The 16402-nt window shown below is 38.5% G+C and overlaps 1 protein-coding gene across 2 annotated transcripts in view; it reads right to left on the bottom strand.

Annotated features, from left to right (window-relative positions):
* Positions 1–7839, bottom strand: part of LOC134226416 (myogenesis-regulating glycosidase) — a 76483-nt gene extending 68644 nt beyond the window's left edge. For both annotated transcript variants that reach the window (XM_062707184.1, XM_062707186.1), the window contains exon 1: positions 7685–7839. The gene's annotated coding sequence lies outside the window, so the exon portion shown is untranslated. The remainder of the gene's footprint in view (positions 1–7684) is intronic.
* Between the last annotated feature and the right edge of the window lie 8563 nt (positions 7840–16402).

Raw genomic sequence — 16402 nt, 5'->3', positions numbered from 1 at the left:
GAAAAGATTTTTCTAACGGCGTGCCGTAACAACACTCATTGTTATGTTGCCAAGTAATTTGTCTCGCTCCGTTGTCTCCCATTGGTGAGCGATGAAGATCTTTAAACTTTAAATCAACGAACGCCAAATTTCAACGATCTAGAAAGCATCATCGATTAGACCGCAGTAGAGCATCAAGTTGGCATGAAATTAGACGATTTTTAATCATGATCTGATTTTTTTCAATGCTTGATGCGAATGTTTTGTCCTAAAATTTCATCGAATTCGAATGCTTTGTAGATTTTTCTGTCATTGTAACAAAGATTCTTTAGTTTAAAAATTCTGAAAAGATGTTTGGGGATTTTGAGAAAATTTAGAGATCGAGAAAGGATTAAAGTATTGAATGGAAGGATGCCATCAGGCATTTAGAAGGTAATTCTTAGATATCTTGTAGAAATTCTACGTGAATTTCTCCGAAATTCCGGTCATAGTTTTATTTTTATGATTACGCATTTTCAGAATCCATTTCACTTGACATAATTCAAACAGTTTTCAAAGTTATGTTCTTTCTTAATCAACAGTATTTATATCTGTTCAGCTATAAGTTCTTTGACTGTAAGGTCAAAAAAGGGATATCTTTCTGAGGCAGAATAATGTTGAGTAGCGAAAACATAAACCTTTTTGGGAATTTGATCAAATGTTTTGCAGCATACCTCAAAAGTTTTCTAAAGAATGATCGTTTCTTGAAATTTTATTGACTGGATTTGTGTACATGTGCTCATTTTGACGTAGTTCTAAACTGCTTCAGTCTTTCTGAAGCAAATCACTAGTCAAATAGAATAGGAATGTTTATAACTTTAAACAATTATGTTTTCGAATTTGGTACAATCAGAAGAACAGGCCGCGGCCGCGGTACGACCTAGAGCGACTGAAGCAACCTGATGTCGCCACTGCATACGTGCAGCATCTCGAGGCAGCGTTGCCGGAAGAGGGTGAGCTCGATGGGGCCCCTCTTGAGGACTGCTGGAATACAGTTAAAGTAGCCATTAACGACGCAGCGGAGAACAACGTCGGGTATGTGGGACGAAATCGACGGAACGATTGGTTCGACGAAGAGTGCAGACAGATTCTGGAGGAGAAGGATGCAGCGCGGGTGGTCGCACTGCAGCAAGGTACTCGGCAGAACGTGGAACGTTATAGACGGAAGCGGAGACAGTAGACCCGCCTTTTTCAGGAGAAGAAACGCCGCCTGGAAGAAGCGGAGTGCGAGGAGATGGAACAGCTGTGCCGCATCCCGCAAAGGCTTCGTGTCGCGAGCCGAAATGTAAGGATGGGAGCATCTTGACGGACGAACGTGTGGTGATCGAAAGGTGGAAGCAGCACTACTAGGAACATTTGAATGGCGTTGAGAGTACAGGCAGTGAAAGTCAAGGCAGCGGAGGAGATGACCACGTCAGTTCAGCGGACGATGGAAGCCAACCAGCCCCCACCTTGAGGGAAGTTAAGGATGCCATCCAACAGCTAAAGACACATAAAGCAGCAGGTAAGGATGGTATCGGAGCTGAGCTCATCAAGATGGGCCCGGAAAAGCTAGCCACTTGCCTGCACAAATTGATAGTCAGAATCTGGGAAACTGAACAGCTACCGGAGGAGTGGGAGGAAGGGGTTATATGCCTCATCTACAAGAAAGGCGACAAGCTAGAGTGTGAGAACTTTCGAGTGATCACCATTCTAAATGCCACCTACAAAGTGATATTCTAGATCAGCCGTCGTCTGTCACCATTAGTGAATGAGTTCGTGGGAAGTTATCAAGCTGGCTTCGTTGACGGCCGCTCGACAACGGACTAGATCTTTACTGTACGGCAAATCTTCCAAAAACGCCGTGAATACCAGGTCCCAACTCATCATATGTTCGTTGATTTCAAGGCGGCATACGACAGTATAGACCGCGTAGAGCTGTGGAAAATTATGGAAGAGGAAAGCTTCCCTGGGAAGCTTGCCAGACTGATCAAAGCAACGGTGGATGGTGTGCAAAAACTGTGTGAAGATTTCGGGCGAGCACTCCAGTTCGTTAGAATCGCGCCGGGGACTAAGACAAGGTGATGGACTTTCGTACCTGTTGTTCACCACTGCGCTAGAAGGTGTCATGCGGAGAGCCGGAGGTAACAGCCGTGGTACGATTTTCAACAGATCCAGTCAATTTATTTGTTTCGCGGATGACATGGGCATTGCAAAGGTGGCAAAACTGTACAGTGTACACCCTGCCTGAAACGTGAAGCAACAAAAGTTGAATGCGTCAAAGACAAAGTACATGCTTGTGGAAGGAACCGAGCACGACAGGGCCCGACTGGAAAGCAGTGTTACGATAGACGGGGATATCTTCGAGGTGGTCGAGGAATTCGTCTACCTCGGATCCTTGCTAACGGCTAATAACAATGTTAGTCATGAAATACGAAGGCGCATCATCTGTGGAAGTCGGGCCTACTACGGGCTCCAGAAGAAACTGCGGTCAAAAAAGATTCACCACCGCACCAAATGTGTCATGTACAAGACGCTAATAAGACCGGTTGTCCTCTACGGACATGAAACATGGACAATGCTCGAGGAGGACTTGCAAGCACTTGGAGTATTCGAGAGACGGGTGCTTAGGACCATCTTCGGCGGTGTGCAAGAAGAAAATGTATGGCGACGAAGAATGAACCACGAGCTCGCCCAGCTCTTCGGCGAACCCAGTATCCAGAAGGTAGCTAAAGCCGGAAGGGTACGCGTAAATGTCGATATTGGACCCTTAAAGAAAATGCTTACGAATAACGGCTTGTATCTATCTAAGGGCAAGTTGAAACAAACGGAAATCACACTATACCATTGATGGAAATCGTATGTATAAAAGAATAATTTGAAATGAGCATCAATTGTTGATTAATGTCCCAAAATTGCAACTTTCTGAGAAGCCCTTCAAATGTACACATTTTGGACACTCCCAATTTAATCGAATTTTCATGTTCCGTTGGTCGAATGATCCAATGCATAGTCTTATCTTTCCATTGCCATGCATTAATTATAAAATAAATGCGTTTTCAATTTAGAATTTCGGCATGAACTTATTGTGTATAGATTCTTAGATTTTTACCGAATGCGTTTACAAACCAAGATTTGAAGAGAAGCGCATTGTAACGCGCCTGAACAAACTGATCCCATTAAAATTTCATTCAAATATCGGTTTATTCGAAAAGGAAACTAGTAAACAAATGCAGAATAATTTTTTTTTTGATGCCAGCGACGGAATTAGCAGCGGCATTGATTTTAGTTTAGAAATCGAGAAAATGTTGCCAGGGGTCCAACTCAATTTGGTTACCCTACTTGGACTTCACATTTTGCAACAACAATTTCGATGCTTTGCTGAACAAATGGTCATAGATGTGATATAATTCAACGCGCAAAAAATATTTTTTATAGAATTCAAAATCAAAATTTAGAAATATGTATGAAATATGTAAATGAAATTAAAATGAATTAAGTTGGTATTATTTTTCTAAATTTTCTGGGGGGGAAAAAGTCTGGGGTGGGGCTGGCTCACCTTATTTACGCCAATGGGAACTTTTTTGTTAATACAAATTTTGGCATGACGTGATTAGCATTTTTTGTGAGATTTATCAAAAAAATTAAAAGAATATACGCACCATCATGGATGGGTCAGCGCTCTTACCCACACTATGAAGGTCGGATAACAAAATCGGTCAAAAGGTCAATTATAATTTAGTTTTATTTCCCTCAGATACATTAAATCTAGTCTACGAGCAATCTCTATAGTTCAAACAGTGGTCCATTGTCAACCCCGACGACGGTAGTTGCATTTACTCGGTATTTCCAACGAACTTGCGTAGAGTTGCCTTTTGTTTCATAAGTAGCTTCTTTAGAAAGTCTTCTGCGTTTTGTAGCCAATCCTGGAAATCGTTTTCTTTTTACTCACATGCCTTGTATGAGCTTAATACCTCGCACAGAGACGGAAAGCCGGACAAAACCTCAAAAAAAATTCGTGGTTTTCGTGAAGCCCATATTTTTTTTTAATTTAACATATATATTGAATGAGCTAGTTCCAAAATGTTTTGATTGTATATATTGTAGGGTAAGGGTACCAATAGTGGAGGTATTAGTAGATCCACAAAACAAAATGTTTTAAAAAAATTGATAATTATGGGAAATTTACAGCTTTGATATCTTAGTCAATAGATAAACTAATAAATTTGCTAATAAAAATTAGATAGATGTCATTTAACATCAACAATTACCAAATATTGCTTGCACCACTATGGGTACACTGTTCCTTTAGTGGCGGTAAAAATTAATTTTGGTTCCCATAGTGGTGCTATCCATTGGTTTCTTATGAGACTCGCCACTATTGGTACAGTTGCACCACTATAGGTACAAGGGAGTCAATTTTGTTAAGGAAAATCATTGTTTTCAATAGTTTTTCAAGCGAAATCTTAAGATAAGTTGCATTTAACATGATATTTAAAGCACGACGCATCAACTGAAACCATCGTATAAGTGTATAATTATGATAAATCTCATTAAAACCCCACTACCTACACTATTGGTGCTTGATCTGGTATTATGTGAACCGGGGCCAGCGAAAGTGGTACATAAACAATTTTTGTCAATTTTGAGTTTTTTACACGAACGGATTCTATTTGCAAAGATCTAGTAGCTTAGCTTAGCTTAGCTTAGACTGACTGTACATATCAATGGTTGCTACTCCGTCTATTTGCAAAGATCTAGTAAGGGAATAACGAAAAAGTGATTTTTGGCAACGAAATCTGGAGATATGCACATTTTATTTTCTGGTATATATCACAATGGCCATTTCGTTGCCAGAAGAAGTGGTACATATACAGTTCCACCCACTAAAATCAGCTTATTTAAAAGAAAATTCGGCAACATGACTGCTTTCACAACAGATATTAATCCTATTTTAAATTTCAAAATAGTTTTCTGCCGTTTAGAATGATTGGTTGGTACAGTACACAAAAAGAGTTGGTACAGTTGATACAAAAAATTGCAAATATGAATTTATTATTCGATTTTTTTTGGGAAAATGCGTCTCCTGGAAAATTTACTCAATGTAACATGTACCACTTTCGCTGGCACCGGTTCATGTATTAAAATCTATTTTTTGTCTACTTTCCGGTGATTAGTGTGATGCATTGCGCATAGCTGCGCCAACGCGGGAAATTGACGTGTGCAATGTTAGAATGAGGTCGCTTTCTTTGTTCTAGGTCCTAGTGCCTGGGCTTGGCGAAGCCCTTGGATAACATAAAGTATGTCGGATAACCATTTTAACCTCAAAATGAATTCAACGTTTCAAAATTACTCTGTGATGAAGTTTTGAACGCAATCTCAGGTTTTGTCCGGGATTTGTATGAGGGCCCGCCACTGTGCCTCGCTCCGCGTGATCATTCACCACCTCAAGATTGATTATAATTTTATGACCATTTTGATATTCAAGATTTATGCTCCACTTATTCGCTGGTTGGTCAAAAAAGCTCATTCTAATATCCAATATTTTGGAAAATTCCACTGTGTTTGTGAGCCAGCCCATCGAGCGAAGTGCTCCGTTTTGCAATGTTTCGTTTTTTTGTTTGAATCATCAATGTCCTGTCTTGTTCTAAAAGCTTCAATAATCTTCTCCCTTTTTTCAAACGAAAGTTCAGTGTCAAACACAGACGGCTAATGAATTCCTCACTTATGTACCATAAGTGGTTTTCAAGCTTTTTCTGAGATGCTCTAGCAGCTTCCGGGTGGTAAGACTAAAAGTTCCTAATCATCAATAAGTCTTAGGTCACTGCTCGGAGATGGGGCAAACGGTGGTAGAAACCATTCTTCAACATGAACTCCTCCTATGAAAACGCACACGTTTATCAAATCAGCAGGATTTTCAAGCTGTGAAAATTGGTCCTTGAAGCGTGCAGCGTGCTCGACGCTGTATGGAGGGTGACCTCTTCTTCATTGCTTCAGGTTCTTTGAGGGACCAATTGAACCGTTTGTTTGAGAAACTAAATATGTAACATTTTTGGCCAAAATGAGGTTTTTATATATTCTGAATCCTAGTCCAAAAATACGTATTCTGGCAAAAAATACGAAAAAAAAATTTTTTTGTTCAGGAATGAATGAAAATTTTTTCGTTTGTTTGAGAAACTACATATGTACACGCACTTTGAAGAGCAATTGTGGAGTACTGCTTACATTTTTTGCACTGAAAGTACCCCAGGGTGTTGAGTTTTGCCAAAAACTATTGATCTGTATCGAAGAAATCGAAAGATTCGGTGCAAATTTGTTCAAAAACATTTTTTTGTTGTTTTCTCGAAATAGTGTAAAATGGACTTATGCAGTTTCTCAAACAAATGATTCAATTAGCGTCCACCAACCAGTCTGAATTTTTTAGGAGCTGTATTTTTCATTAATATGAATTAGTACACAACAAAGTCTACGCTCGTTAGCTTGATAGTTTGCTCCTTGAGCACCCTAATTTCCCGTAGCATTATGTAGTATTTGTATGTTCGAAAAACATATTTCTGACACACCTGCATACGTGGTTCAAATCATGGTCAATTCTTTCAAAATTTGTTTCCGTTTGTTTTTAAAGTCGATCGTGTCTCAATCGAACTGCTGCTTAGACAAAAGTTCTGAATTACATTCGGGTTTCCCAATGTTCTCGTAAGAGATGTTTGCAGAATAAATCTGCTGAGATTTCGTCGTTTTGCATAAAGTTCAAGTTTTCGAGGGGGTTGTTGTTTTCCATCCTTTTCCATCATATCCATTTCATATTTCCATGCCATACTCCATCCATTCCTTCTTCGCTTTCCGTCAGGTAATAATGAGAAAGGTAATGAAGGGGAGAAACACAAATCTTCCAATTGGAGGGAAGCTTTTTTTCAATGTTTTTGGTATCTAATATTCTGATGAGTGATAACTGATAAGCTTTAGGTAACACTTTCACTTTCCCAGCGCATGTTTTTGAAAACACCGTTTCTGTTCTTGACATCCATAGAACAAGTTTAGTTTACGAAATCAAATACTTCTACAGTCCTGCGTTGCATTTGAACCGAGTTTCTCTTTGGTTTTTCACCATACCATAATAATTTATCGTTTGATTACTGAATCTAAGTCAAATCATCACAGTCCTTGATTCTGCCAGCAGTACTCAGGTGATAACATGATAAATATTCACACATCAATAAATTGATACTTGAGCCTATCCGTATCACACGCACTGTAATAATAAGATACAACTTGTATTATGTGTAACAAGGTTTCAAATTTGATCACGAGTTTAAAAAATAGGCACTGATGTTATATAATCTTATGAATGGGAAACAGTGGAAAGTATAATTCTTCTATTCAATTGTTATTATTCAGAAGGCTTGATGTAGAGGAATCTAAAAAAACATACAACTATTAATTGCTCTATACAATACTTGAACAGATAAATCGATGAACTGTATAAGTTATCATTTTTGTTGTATCCTTTTATAAAGCAAAGTTTTATGTTTAACACAGACACATCGAAGCATTACTTATCAATTCTCGAACAACGCGTCACCACACTATTGAAACAATTCGAATGAGCACCTCATGCAACGGTCGGAATCGCATCGCCAATCAATCCAACTAAAATCACCCCAAATTTAATGACCAAATTGCTCACTAGTCACAACAACACAGCTCAAACGGTTAGGAAAAGCCCGTGCGATTACAATTTTCCACCGGTCACTTTCGTCTTTCTCTATCCGCCAACGCAAAACGCGCACGCAAGCGCTCATCGATATGCGCCGGCTTTCGAATTCAAATCACAACTGCTGAAGCTTTTCCGCGGGGGTGGACTAGAACCCTATGGTAACTCGTTTGCTCTTTCGCACCGTATGGGCTCCAATCCATCACGAGCCACACCATGCCATAATCAATCGTGCAAATCGGACTGATAGGGGTTTGTCCACCGTCTACCGCGGTAGCAGCGGCTAGGAAACGAAGACGACAATGTCGCTGTTGAGAATACGTCCGACAACGAGATTGCTGAATCGAGTGACCCATACTGCCGCCCACAATGTTGCTTACCACAGTCGTCGGTATCGTTGTACCCATTAGCTGCGCGAGTTAGCGCCTTACCTTTGAGAGCGATCAAAATCAGCCACCTAGCTGAGGCTAACAGCGCCAATATCTGCCGGTAACAAATGAGGGTGGCATGCGGTGAGGATAAAGCGTACGATGTTCTGCGCTACATCTCAGCAGGATGTATTACTCAGAAAAGGTTTACTACACTGAAGGTTTCAAATTTCTCGAACCGCACACTTTGCGGTTTTTCGAATCATCGGTTCATTAGAATGAAATTTCATCTGAACCACGTGATTGATTTACATAATCAAAGCATAGTTAGTTGTTTCAAGGTTTCAACTAGTTATGGGATTTTAAGGCTCGGAGAAGAATATCACTTCATTTTTAATTACTCTGTCATATCAGAATGGATCCAATGAATTATTGGCAGTGGCTGATTTGCTACTCGCCGCTTCCACTTCCAGGCGCTATCGTATATGCGCAAACAGCCAGCGTAAGTTAACCGCAAGAAATTTGTATGGCGAAAGACATCTAAGGCGGGTTTTCTCAAAATTAGGAACTTTTCATGAAAAACTATTTGGTACCGGTTATGTAGGAAGGTGTCCGCTACTACGCCTACCAAATATTTTTTCGATGAAGGTGCTTAATTTTGAGAAATCGAACCTTAGATGCCTTTCGCCATACTGATTTCAGAAAGCTAACTCCTAGTGTGCCGCTGTAATTACGCTCAAAGCAGGCGATTCATTGGAAGCGATAAGCAATACGAAATGCTTGTACAGTTTTGAATGTCTGTAATAATCAATTGCTACAACGATGTACGTCATGCATTGTATATTTCCGTTTATCAGTCTTATCATAGAAGTTTTGGCATCAACAATGTAGATCGTACTCTTATTTGTCCAGAGATATATGTATGATATTTAAATTATTCTATCGTTGGAATCTATCATGTAGTTTCGGTATTGAGAACTAAGCGCTATTGAAGACAGTTGATTAGTAGTATAAGAAGCGCTTGTTGAAAGCATATATTTAATGTCTATGAGTTTAAGATGATTGCCTGCGAGGTGAGCTTTGTTAAACTTCTATAAAAAGCTGCATGTATGTATCTGCAAGCAGGTCCTACCAAAACGACTATGCGTCGCTAAAAGCCCATGTCTCCGTGCTGGGTGTAGCTCTAAACAGACCTGACACAACGAAACCCCCAGCAGGTTTGCGCAGGCCCTATAAGCCGCCTCACGCTATGTTAAAGGCACCCAACTAACATTTAATGTCAATGTAAATGTTATTTCAACTTGTCTACACGGCTTCAAGCAGAATATGTAAGCTATACCATATGACCAACAACTTCTATTCAATTCTTTCACCAGCAAATCTGGCGAATCTATTCAGCTGTTTTTGACTTGCCTGCACAACTACTTTACAGCAAGTTACACAATTTTGACGTAGGAATTACGTCTTTCTTTACTATACTGGGTGTCATTTAGATTTTTGGAAATCAAGAGCGTTACGCTGGCAGGGAAGATTTTGAACGTTACTAGCGCCTTTATCTTTCGATGGATTTTTAAGATTCATATATCAATCGACTCGGACACTCTCCACCATTTTGCCTATTTCATTGAAATTTAAGATTATTAACGATAAGGTATTGAAAATTTCAATTTTTGTCAAAGCCAGTAAAATTTTTATATGTAACCAATCCCGTGCATTCCTATCACGGACATCAGAATGCGATATGTCACGGGCCTTCGGGTCTACCGGAAGATTTTCTTTGTGTATAAAAGAAGCAGTGCCTGCCGTGTGCGAGTCATTACAATTTGCGACAGCAGCGCGTAGTGACGTGCTTTTTGATCGCGCATTTTTCGTTTCGTTCGTTCCCTGTTTATCTACACAGCATGCAGTAATCAGCGGTAGAACTGTCGGTGGGTCTGCGAATATACATGAAAGAAGTGGGCGCATTTTTTTTGTCATTCTGTGCTTGATGATGGTCGGATGCAGTGGTGTGGGTGTCGGTTGCGATGGATGCAATCGCCCATCGCATCGCTCGGAGTTCACGGCTAGAGGCCGATGATGGCTGATGCATCGAGGGCAGCGGTGGTGGATGAAGAAGAATAAAATTAGAGAGATTTGGTCTGCTCATCCAGGTGATTGGTTTCATAATCCAAATAATTCCGGGATGGGTACGAGTCATGGCATATGACTGACCATATGCTAAGTTGTGCTTGGTACTAAACGACACACTGATGAAAATGAAAATGATTGAAATGATTACTTTCATTTATTCGTAGAAGGCATTGGCAATTAAAGATGCACAATCAGCAGTAGTGTTAATATCCATTTTAGATTAGAAAATTTCACTGTAAATGTAAATGTTTTAAAAAAGTCTGCAGAAAATAATTTTCAGAAGAATATTTAAATAAACTATCTTATTCTTTGTTTTTCATTTTCTGAGAAATTGTATTATTAAACTTGACGTAGACTCGGAGTTTGGAATCACAACATTAAATAATTTTTCGTTGATGTATTAGAGTACCTCCTCTATTTTAGTAGGGTTACTGCTCCTTGACTTGTTTCTTATTGTTAAGATTTTTTCATCAGTAAGCACGCATGTTAGCAAAAAGTACCAACGAAATTGATACCGTATTTCTTTGTTTGGAAAACGGGACAGTTCCCCTAAAATAGCACATTTTGCCCAAGTTTGAAAATTTTATAAATAGAAATTTTAAACACAGAGAACAGACGTTCATCTTCATTCGCGTGCTTGTGTAAAAGTTTGTACTGGTCATTTTAAAGTATGTCGTTATGCTCCCGTTGCGCGGTGCTAGTGTGCTGATAAATATGGTTAAAATTTGCCGTATTTTACTTTTTAGCGCTAGTGTTCATTCCGAATCGCTCCTAGGTGGCAGCACTACATTGTTTATGTAGTGTATGCCAACGCCATCACTTAGTGAGATTGAGTTTTTATGTCGGGCAGCCTGCGTTGGCGGCGCTGAGGTGCGATTTAAATCTTTACACACGTTTTTAAAGAAATTTTGTTCAAGCATCCATGTCTGTTCTCTGTGTTTTAAACTCCAAATACTATCATCAATAAGAAATCTATAAATACCCTACATTTGCTTGAGTCAATAAGGGCTTAATAGTTAGAAACAAAGCAATTCTAATTATGTATTTAATTATTAGTTTTATTTCCAGAAGTTTCGAATAAATAAATTGCTAATAATTCTACACAGCATGGAAGTTGTCGTTTCCAATATCAATACTATAATCAAACTGCATAGATCCAAAAGTTAGAAGTTAAATTTAAATACGTTACGTTTATACAAGTCCTACGTCTACTCGCGGTTATGTTGAAAACATTGCCCATTGCTCGTTTTTTCTCAATCTTCACTAAACCAGTAATATAACTCAGTAATATAAATTCGCTTCAATGACTTATTCAGATGTTTTGAATCTGTTAAATATAATTAATTGCATATTATTCGGCAACTCGGCCGTACGAAAACCATTTTTTTTTGTTAAATATCTTGGCTGTGCATATGCACAGCATACAGTGGGTCCAAAAAGTATTCGTCTAGTCGCATATTCTTTAGTTTAGTAAATTTGGTAGAAAACTTATCAACACATGATTATTATTCAAAAACAAATAGAAATTTCAATTACTTTTTCTGGTATGTAGAGAATATCTAAATTTCGTCAATTTCGCTCGCTCAAAAAGTATTCGTCTATTCAGAAAATAATCGAGTGAAACACGAATATAATAGTTTTATTCGCATGTAGTTACACTAGCACACTCAGTGATGTCTAGCAACATTTTTATCAATGTTCAATGACTGATAAAATAATGTGTTTGTTTTGTTTGAACTTGGCGCGGAAAATAGAAGCACCATGGGTGGGAAAAGTAAAAAGGAGTCAAAATGAAAAAAAAACTTATTCTACGCCTGCATAATTAGTGCAAGTTGACTTATGACTTTCCAAGAAATGTGGGTAGGCCAAGGGTAGCAAGAATTCAACCATTTAATTGGTGATTGATCGCATCAGCGCCTCAAAAATCTATCAAAACATATAACAGAGTGGTCGTCAGCGATGGTAAACTGATAACGATGAGCGATTTATTGTGCGGAAAATTAAAAAAAATCCTTAAAAACGAGTTCACCCATATAGGCAAGTGAGTTGGAGAGAAGAAGTGCTCATATATGAACCAATTCGAACAGAAATACCTGTGAAAAGTATGGGTATAATGGGCGAGTATCACGGAAGAAAATTCAAGTGAGCCATCACATTATCAAAAACAGCTCGATTTCAGCTAAAAATATCGCTGGAAGAAGGATGACTTTCGGAATCAAGTCATGTTATCTGACGAAAGCAAGTACAGCATATTTGGATCAAATGGCCGATGTATGGTATGGCGGAAAATGAATATTGAGATTCAGCCGCAGAATCTCTTTGGGGCTGTCCACAAACCACGTAGACCGAAATTTCACATTCTCAAAACCCCCCTCGCCCCTGGTAGACTTTCGTAGACTTTTTCGAAGCCCCTCCCCCACCCCCTTGAAGTGTACGTAGACTTTTCCATATTTTACAAAATATTATATGTGATTCGACAATCAAAATCGAAATCAAATTTAATCCTCTGTTCTGTCTACAGCTCCTGAAACCAAATCTCGTGTGATATGTGCCATCACAAATATTGCCCTCCGCTCGCTTTCAAATCGACTTCTATAGAAACATTCTTCATGCCTGCCGTATCCTAACGGAACTATCAATTCTATACTTTCGCCTCTAATTCTATCATGAACATGTACGTCCAAGTTTGGAAGATGATATTAGCATTTCCATATCATTGCAATTCTCAAAGTCAATCAATTTTCTGTTGAATTCGACTCCTTTACCGCTACTAATACTTTTTGCATCCGCGCGCCACAGCTAAAAGTCTGTCACGCATCTGAACTATAATTCTCCACGCCGGTTCTAGTTTGTAGAAAACCGAGGAATTTTCGAAAAATTTCGTGTTGAAATTCCGAGAATGTCAAGTCTACATTCCAATAAGTTTTTCGTGGAAATTTTCGTAGAAGATCCCGATTAATAATCTTTAAAGCTTCCCGGTAATATTTATAAGAACTCTCCGTGAAAACTCCGATGCTTTTCTTGAAAATTCCATGCAATATCCCATTGAATAATCATCCGTTGAAATCGAAAAAATTTCCTTATTAATTCCAAAACTATTCCCGTATTCTGAGTAAATTTCCGTGAAAACTTGGAATTATTTTCCGAGATAATTTTAAGTTTAAATGGACATTCCGAAATATTTCCCATGGAATTTTAAAATGTTTTTTACATTCTTACAGATTTGGAACAATTTCCTGAAGAAATTGAAAAAAAATCCTACAAAAAATGTCTATATTCCAAAGACTAATACGAATATTTTGCGGTGGAAATTATATAGAGAATTTTCAGTTATAATTTTGATGAGTTTCGTAAAAATTCGAATATTTTTTCATGAAAATTCAAAAAGCTTTCTTACAAAAATTGCAATTTTTTGCGGAAACTCAAAGAGTTTTTGGTGAGAAATTCAAATAATTTCTCGTGGAAATTTTCAATAGTTACTCTAGAAATTCCGAAGATTTTCCATTGATTGTGAGCGTAATATGATGGTCCTGGCTGTTTCAAAGTGTTACGTAATAAGCTTTCATCGCAGTGCCGAAACCGTGGTTTTCGATTATAGTATCGCAGGTACAATTTTACAACGTGTGGATCATGTTAAAGATCTAGGCCAACACGATGGATGACAGGCTAACTTTCAGACGTCATTTTTCAACTACGATCGACAAAGCGCATCGCCAGCTAGGTTTTATTTTTAAAATCTCAAATGAATTCCGCAATCCTTTATGCTACAAAACCTTATACTGCTCATTGGTACGCTCTCAACTCGAATTTGCTTCTGCTGTCTGGCGCAAGCCGTTTTCATCGCCAAACTTCTGTTATCCGAGTACAACGTGCCAGATTTGTTGGCAAAAATTCTATTGTATGCACCCTCACTCGACCTCGAGATTTGCTCTTCGAAGAAAGGCTTAACACCAATTATGCTGCCAATAGCTACATTGCCGCTATGATCCGTCATTTCAACGAGGTGTCGGACCAATTCGACTTCAACATCAGTTCATCCGCGTTTCGTCAACGGCTAAACAGATATTTTATCAACGACCTTTAGTTTAAGTTTTCATGTAGACGACACAGTCAGATGAAATAAGCAAAATAAATAAATAAATTAGTCCAAAGAATTGCATTAGTACTTCCGACGAAATTTCGTGAAGTATACGAAGAATTTCCCATGGAAATTTCGAAAATTTCGCTTATTCATACAAAGAATTCTCGCGAACATTCCGAAGAATTTCTGAAATTAAGAAAAATTCCTGGAAACTTCCCAGAAGATTTGAAGGGTTTCTCGCGGAAATTTCGGGGAATTTCCCGTTGAAGTGACATATTTTTCGTGAAAATTATAAAGAATCACTCTAAAGAAGTTTCCGACGAAATCAAAAGATATTCTAGTAGATTCTGAAAGGTGAAATTTTGAAATTTTTTCAAAAGTTTTTATAGAATACTTCGGAGAATTTTCCTGCTCAATAACATATATAGTTTTAAGCCATGGCCAGACTATTACATCAGTGAAACTCAACAGATTTTTCTAGAGAAATAAAAGAGATTATTTCTATAAAGTCTTGCAAAAAAATCTGGGAAAAACCTTTAAAAAATCAAACAATAGTGAACCTTGCACATAGCAGCTTTATCAATTCTTTTTCAAAAAAAAAGTCTACGTACACTTTTTGTAAACCCCCCTGTCCCCCTTCGTAGACTAACGTAGACTTTTTAGAAACCCCTCCCTCCCCCTCAAGAGTCTACGTGGTTTATGGACAGCCCCTTTTGAGCAGTAAAGCATGGTGGGGGCTCCGTCATGGTCTCTGAGGTGCTTGAGCGCAATCGGTGCGGGAAAATTTCTCATTATTGAAGGAATTATGTATCACAAAATGTTCATCCGCATTTTGAAAGAAAATTTGAACGCCAGTGCTGGGAAATTGAGCTTACAGGGAACATACATCTTACGGGGTGATAATTACATCAAGCACACAGCCCAAAGTACTAAGCTGTAGCTACTCTATAATACCCCAATCAACTCAAAACGTCTCCTCAGATCCCAGATATGAATCCAATTTAACTCCATTGGAAGGTTCTGGACGACAAACTTTTCGTGAAATTCGTGAAAGTCATATTTCCAACAACAACGAATTGAAATTAGTGTTGAAAGAAAAATGGAAGAATATTCCGTCCCCCATTACGGCTAATTTGGTCAGTTCCATGCCACAAGAACTACAGCCCGTCATAGATACACAGGGGAATCCAACGAAATATTGAATTCCATTCTACAACTCCTGTTTTCGTTTCAAAAGCGCGCTAAACCTGACTAGACGAATACTTTTTGAGCCCGTATTTAATGAATTGTTATGTTTTGTTACCTGTTTTTTTGTTATTGTTTTATTTTTCTGTATGGTTTTTAACAATAAAGATGAATTGATAAATTTATTACACAATGTAATCGATAGTTTTATTTTTTTGAGCTTACTAGATTCTATCTTTGACATTTTCTAGAAAACACACAGCTAGACGAATACTTTTTGGACTCACTGTATGTTTCGAAATGGACAAATTGATATGAAATTTGCGAAAAAGAATCCACGTGTCTTGGAGGGACTCGAACCCTCAACCTCCTACTCTCTAGATAGGCGTGATAACCCCTACACAACAAGACCACTTAAAGGTCACGTTTGCGGAAAAGCCATCAGAATCCGAGTACCAACCTCCACCGCGGTTAGCTCTCTTTCTTGCAAATTGAATATCTTTCGGATGCTTGATTTGTCCAATCTCCACATGCGCTTTACTATTGTATATCCACAGCCAAGCGAGTGCAAATTGTTTATTAAACGAGAGGATCGCACTCCATGCCCCCCAGTAACTGTCTGGGTTTCGCAAATTTCATATCAATTTGTCCATTTCGAAACATATGCTGTGCATATGCACAGCCAAGATATTTAACAAAAAAATGGTTCAATCAAAGTTAATTGCCTATTTCCGGGGATTAAACCACCCGACTTGGACGTTAATTTACAATGTTATGGAAACTCATATGTGAATATGTACGTTATGTGGAAGATATTGATTTGATAAATGTATTGGAGGTAACCACTTTCCCTTCGATGGGACTCGAACCCATGACCCTACAGTACGCTAGACTGGTGCTTTAACCAACTAAGCTACGAAGGACCTC

The sequence above is a fragment of the Armigeres subalbatus genome, chromosome 3 (assembly GCF_024139115.2).
Source record: "Armigeres subalbatus isolate Guangzhou_Male chromosome 3, GZ_Asu_2, whole genome shotgun sequence".
Taxonomy (NCBI): domain Eukaryota; kingdom Metazoa; phylum Arthropoda; class Insecta; order Diptera; family Culicidae; genus Armigeres; species Armigeres subalbatus.
Note: the sequence above shows the minus strand (reverse complement) of the source record. Positions and strands in the feature narration are given on the sequence as shown.